Raw genomic sequence first — 6,959 nt, forward strand, 5'->3', positions numbered from 1 at the left:
TCTCAAATTCACAGAGCTACTCAAACTTAAGGTGAAGGGAGCCCCCAATGCGATGCATTGACGCACCAGGACTTACAAAAAGCAAATATCGCTCTTATCGCATCAACCCAAACGCGCTAATTCAGCCGCGACCTGTTGTTACGAAGAGAATCGAAGCCAATTGACAAAAAGAGCTCACTCTTAATACTAAACCCATTTATAGACACGAAAGGTCTGCTTCGGGCAAACGGTCGGATTCCAAATTCAAGCCTAACGTATAACGAACGCCATCCCATAATAATACCAGAGAAATCCTCATTTGCCACATTATTCATCAATTATATCCATATACTCAAGTTACACGCCGAACATCGTCTCATGCAACGTATGGTACGCCAAGAGTACTATGATACCCGTATTAAGCTCCGAATCGAGAAGTGCATTTTCACGTGAAAGGTCCGCACTATGCACAAGCAGAAAATAAGAACACAGATTATGGCAGCACTTCCACCTGAATGCTGTAATTTCGGTCTGCCTTTCACCACAATAGGTGTCGACTTTGCTGGGCCTTTTCAAATAATGGCGTCCATGCTAAGGTCTCCCACCCTGATTAAACTTATGTTGCTACCTTTGTCGGTTTTACGACAAAAGCAGTACACCTTAAGCTATGTACCAATCTGACAAAGGTGGCTTTTCTCGCGGTATTTGCTCGCTTCGTCCGAAAACGTGGCAATCCACGCTCCAAAATCATGAGCAATAATGGTAAAACAATTATCGGAGCTCAAAGAGCCACAGAAAAAGAACTTGTGGATTTTATGAAACAAGTCACACCTGACATTGTACAAAAATATGTTCCCCAAGGTATCAATTGGCAGTTTATCCCCCCAAGCGCTCCCTATATGGGTGGTTTATGCGAATCAGCCGTAAAAATCTTCGAGTCACATTTCGAGAAGCTAGCTGGCACTTATAAATTTAATTATGAAGAATTGACGACATTATTAACCAGAATTGAAGCCGTTCTCGCTGCCCTCTCGCGAGATCCATCAGACTTTACAGCCCTCACACCAGGCCATTTTCTTAAATGAACGCCTATTCTGGCCACACCTGAGCCATCACTTTCACTTATTATATTGATGGGAAAGAATTAAAATCCTCCATCATGATTAAGTCTTCGATGGAAAGAAAATTACTTAAAGGACCTCCACAGAAGGTACTGGTGGAAAACGCGACTAAGCTTGGAGATTGTGTCTTAAGTCATGACGATTCTCTCCCCACCACTGAATGGCGACTTGGCCGCATAAAGAAGCTTTACCACGGCTCCGACTATCATATTCGGGTAGCTGATCTCCGTACGCAAAACGGAACACTAACTCGGCCGCTCGTTAAACTATGCTCTTTACCCACAGCCGAGAAAACCGACATGTAAACCGTAAACAATAATCAATAAATCGATATATCCCGCAAAATGAACCACAAATAATATCTTAATGACACCTGCAAAAATAATAATAGATGGGTGACCTACATGACTACCCACCAGTGCCACATAACGTAACACCAACTATCATATCCGTATCTGCCACAAACATATAACTTAAATAATATCTTTGACAGATCAAATGGATGCCGATATGCCGCCAGCCCCTACGCCAGCCGTTCGGTCGACTATTCACGTGTCAAGCACGGGACCAGCCCCTCCAAATTCCACGGTTGCGGTGTCAGCAGACCCGCAGCGACTCCGATGCCCGCTTTGCCGTCGCCCGCACAAGTACCTTCACTGCGGCATATTTAAGAGGATGCTGCCTATGCTACGCCAGCAGATTGTCCAGTCACATGATCACTGCTTAAATTACCTGGCAACTACGCACTCCACACTGAAGTGTACGTCCGGAAATGCGTGCCAAATATGCATGCGGCTGCATCACACACTCCTCCATCGAGACGGCAGACAATTACTTGTCTCCTCCAGTCGTGCTACGACCCGACGACCTCAGGTGAACCGTGCTGTACGATCACGAACAGCTCAGACGCAGCTAGAATAACGTAAGCGTACTCGGCAACATACCAACAACATAATACCCCTACTTGGCGGCGTCAACCTAGGCCGCGGTCTCGCCAACCCACTGGGGTCAGTAACGTGGTGACCGCATTGCAACAATTACAAAGACTACTAGGCTAGTAATTTGCTTAGGAGGGCCGTGATGTCTCAATGACTCTCAGCCTCTCTCATCATGAAACACGTCTACACCACATTTCAATACTGCACATTGGCGGACAAAATCATCATAAACGAACAATACACCACACTCATCTTCCACATCACTAAACATCACACCAATCCACTCAAATATGATATCACACAACTCTCACAAAAGGGACGTACAACTCCAGCCGCCTTCACTTCGCTTTTTTCACCGTACGAGTTCAGACTCAACGCACATGCGCACATGCTTTTCGCAGCATCTAGGTTATTCCCACGTCTAGCAAAATACGTTTATTCCGCCGCCTTTTGGTGTATTTTGCAATTTTGTTTTCTTTTATATAGGTTATAATCAAAATAAAATCAAATTGATAACTTGTGAACTTTGATATTTAGAAAACCCGTTTGCGTTTGCGTTATTTTTATAAGAGTGAGTTTTGGTAACAAATGTGAGTTCGCCAGTTACGAGAACAACGCTGAAAATCGTCAGACGTGAAAGCTGATCCACGGTCTGTGACTATGTGAATTGGATTTCYGAATGTTGTACTTTGTATTCTTAAACGGCTGATAGCTTCTTGTGGTTAATCAATTACGTCGAATATATGTTTATAAAGTTTATTGGTTGACTCTAGTGGACCAAGAAAATCTACGTGATACGTGTAAAGAGGATTTGTCCCTTTATGAAGCGGATACAATTCACCTTATTTTTTACCCAACTTTCTAATTGACACAATGCATGCTACACAATTGTCGATATGCATTTTTATTTTCTCTTCAAGCTTTGAAATAAAAAAACTCTTGACAAATCAAATCTTTCGTTTTTTTAATCGCAAAGTGCCTCTTTTCATGAGCGCATCGAATTACCTCTCTTTGCATGCTTTTGGGTACTACGAATAATTCGATAGTGTTGACTATTTTGTGAAGAATACCACCTCTTTCAAAATCATCGTTGTAACTTTTTTTCTCTTGTAGGAATTGCTTTATCGTATTCAGCTCTTCGTCGTGTTCTTGTGCACATAAGCAAACAAGAAAATCATTATCGCTTAATCATCATTATTGGACCAAGCGTTTTTGTTAAAGCGTTACAATCAGTTACTAGTTTAAAGCATGTACCCAATAAGTACACTCGAAACTTTTTCAGCGCTTCTATTACAGCTAATATCTCTAATTCGGAACTGGAATACTTACGTTCACCATCAGAAGTATTTTTGCTCATGTAATAAATCGGATGTAATTTGTTGTCATCTGGTAGTTGTTGCAGTAATACGGCATCATAGCCGTCAGCGGACGCGTCTATATGAACTTCAATTTCATACTTCTGATTGAATATACTATAGATATCACCGGTCTTAAGTAAATTAATTGCAGATATTTCGTCTCGATTCATTTTGTACTTTTTTCCTTGTTTAGTCAGATCAGATAATGGTTTGGATATTAACGCAAATGATGGTACAAATTTTCAAAAGTGTCCAGCTGGGCACAGGAAACTTTGTAATTGTTTTACATTTTTCGGCAATGGGTACTTAACTAAAGCCTCGATTTTACTTGGAGGTGGTGAAATTTTTTGATCCTCAATCATTTGACTCACCTTTTGAAAAATTGACATTTTTTCCAACTAATTTCAAGTCCATAATGCTTACACTATTTGAACACTTCTTCCAAATTACTTTGTTGAAAGTCCGTACAAAAATTTAATGTGTCGAAGGACTCACATTGTCTTATTAGTAGGAAATCTAAGCGGTGCCGAAAAAAATAAACGAACGGCCGCTGATTGTCACCGCTTCCCTTGCCGCTGTAACAGCTTCGCCCACAAACCAGCGTCAATACGTATGTTTATGTGTTGTCGATCGTTCTCTGGGTTTGCTTAAAGCAACATTCTTCGAATTAATCCCTGTGACCTGCCAGCAGAGAACGTATAATTATAGCAGAGAACGTCTATCATAGAGAAGGTTCACGGCGCGGAGATCGTAAAAATATTTTTGGCTAACTCGGTCGAGATGAGCCAGTTTCACCACTGCCAGCTCGGCAGGAGAAATTTTAACATTTTCGTTTGAACAGAGCTGAGCGTGAAATAAAAATTATACTCAAAACTATATATTGCTCTAACAGACGTATGTTCGCTCTTTTGTTTATATTTTTATACGCTTATATGCGAACATGTGTATTCGTATGAATTCTTTTTGTGCATATTAATAAATACATGTGCAATTGAATACATTTGAATTAAATTACTTTTCAAAGCAATTTTCGTAGTTACATACATATTTATATAAAAAACTTTCATAATATTATTAAAAAAATTAAATATATTACAATAGTGATAAATGTACATTAATCGTAATTTTATCATTCAAAACTTATCTAAGTATCACATGTTTCATGACCAATTTCGCTTTCTCGAATTCAAATCATTTTATCACTTATCAATAATAACATGTGCGCGCTGCTCATATGTACATAAATATGCTCGCATGACATTGGCACACAAATAATGCATACACAATTACATTAGATATGCGTTCATATGTAGATATGTTACCCGCAAAAACTACAAACATTGCTTTACAAAAACAACAATCGTTTATATCGTTATATGTGTACACATGTAAATATGTGCGTATGACATTCCCACGCAAATAATCCATACACAACATACATACTTATGTGATCACATGTAGATATGTATGTCACTCGCATAAACTACAAATATTGTTCTACAAAAACAACAAACGTCCCAAATAGCATCAGCAGCGTCACAAGTCAATATGGCAGATAAATAGTCGATGCCCAAATTTGTAGAAAAGTACACAACAACAATATTTTCATTCATGAACGCAAGCGACTTTCAACAGGCAAACTTGCTTCATTCATAAAAACAAACACCATGACATCTCCCCGAGCATGCCTTTGCCTATAAGCATCTTTTCGCGACGATGGCAAAAGCTAAAAATCATAAATTAAACAATTTGTGATATTTGTATGAAAAAGAAAAAACGACAACCCCGCAAATATAAGTATAGAATGAAATTGACAACATAGTTTATTTGTCGATTTTCAAGTCAAGAAATGTGCCAAAGAAAATATTCAATATTCCTCTGATTTATGTGTRCAGTGAATCCCGGTTAAGTGGTATTCAGCTTCAATGAAAATCATCCCTCTTATCTGCCTATATCTTGCTGCATCTCACTGTCTATTTTATGAAATACTAATTATTGTTTTAAGTACCACCCGCTTAAGTATTCGCACTCGTTTATTTGCCATATCATAGTTTTATTTTTACAAACCCTAAAATTCTGTATCTTTGATTGTGACACATCACTGGGATTGACTGTATTTGTCAAGGAATGTGCAAAATATTTTTCGCGGCTTGCAAAGATCTGCATAGATATGTATGCAAGCTTACACAAACATACATATTAACGCTGGTTTGTGTGCGAAGCTGTACAGGGGCAAGGGAAGCAGAGACAATCGGCGGCCGTTGGTTTATTTTTTTTCGCACAGCTCGGATTTTCTACCAACAATACAATGTTGTGACGCATTTTTGCCACATTGACTCTTTGACAAAAAATGATCTTCGCTATTGGCTGTCCGTGCGAACGGAGATTTCTCATGAAGCAATAAGTGTACACATTTGCATACAAAGTTGTGGGTAGACAAATTTACAAACATTATGCGTAAGGTCTGTCATATTTGTTTACATGCAAACATAATTCTATGTATGTTTGTATACGAGCACATGTGCGACCACTAGATCTCTAAATATGATATCAAAACTTTTAAGGTAAGTGTATAAGTTTAAAACTAATTACCTTAACTTATATTAATTATTTGGATAATAATACAAACTTTATTATATATTGTTAATGATTTTATGATTTTTTAGTTATGTAGATAAATTTTAATAAACATACATACATACTTATGCACATATATACCAAGTATATGCATTGATACCAAATATATACGGATCATWTGTATATAAATTATGTGCCGAGTCGGTTGCGCATAGAAAATAAACGAATCTCTATGCGTAAATTTGTTTACATTGGAATTAGCATTATTTTTCTTATTTAACACTGAAAATGCTCACTTCTGCTACTTTCGTGGTGAAACACGCTTATAATTTGTCTGTGGTGAAACTGGCTCATCTCTGCCGAGTACCCCTTCGAATAGTTACGATATTTGAAACGTGAACCTTCTCTATGATAAACGTTCTCTRCTAATATATTCAGAAGAAAACTCACCACCGAGAAATCTAAAAACAGGGCTGCATTTTATCTATAAGAACTCACTATATAAAGAATATCTGACTATCAGTAAATGATATTTTTAAGGACGAAATATGACACACTATGTCGTTTAAATCAAATATTAGTAAATATATGTCATTAATAAATAATCTCCTTTTATATTAAGCATAAATATTTATMGTTTTTATTATTTTATAGAATAAATTTGCTAAGTATTTAGTACCTCAATATATACAGCACTGCGTTGCTACCTCTGAAAATCCAAGATGGCCGCTATTCACCCCCCAGAAAGCTACCACGAAAAGGTTATCTACTGTATATACTGTGGCAGAATTGAGCATGTTTTCTGGCGGAAATATATGTAAAACGAAATGCTTTGAAGAAAAATATACAAAGTAAAGAAGCATTCTCTGCGACACATATGCGTGATAATCATGTATCATATGAACCATTTTTTTTTTTCATAAAAATGGTAAAATGTTAATTTTTTTACAAAATCGTGAAAAATTATATAAAAATAATTTTAATTT

The sequence above is a fragment of the Bactrocera latifrons genome, unplaced genomic scaffold (assembly GCF_001853355.1).
Source record: "Bactrocera latifrons isolate USDA-ARS-PBARC rearing strain unplaced genomic scaffold, ASM185335v1 scaffold_701, whole genome shotgun sequence".
Lineage (NCBI taxonomy): Eukaryota > Metazoa > Arthropoda > Insecta > Diptera > Tephritidae > Bactrocera > Bactrocera latifrons.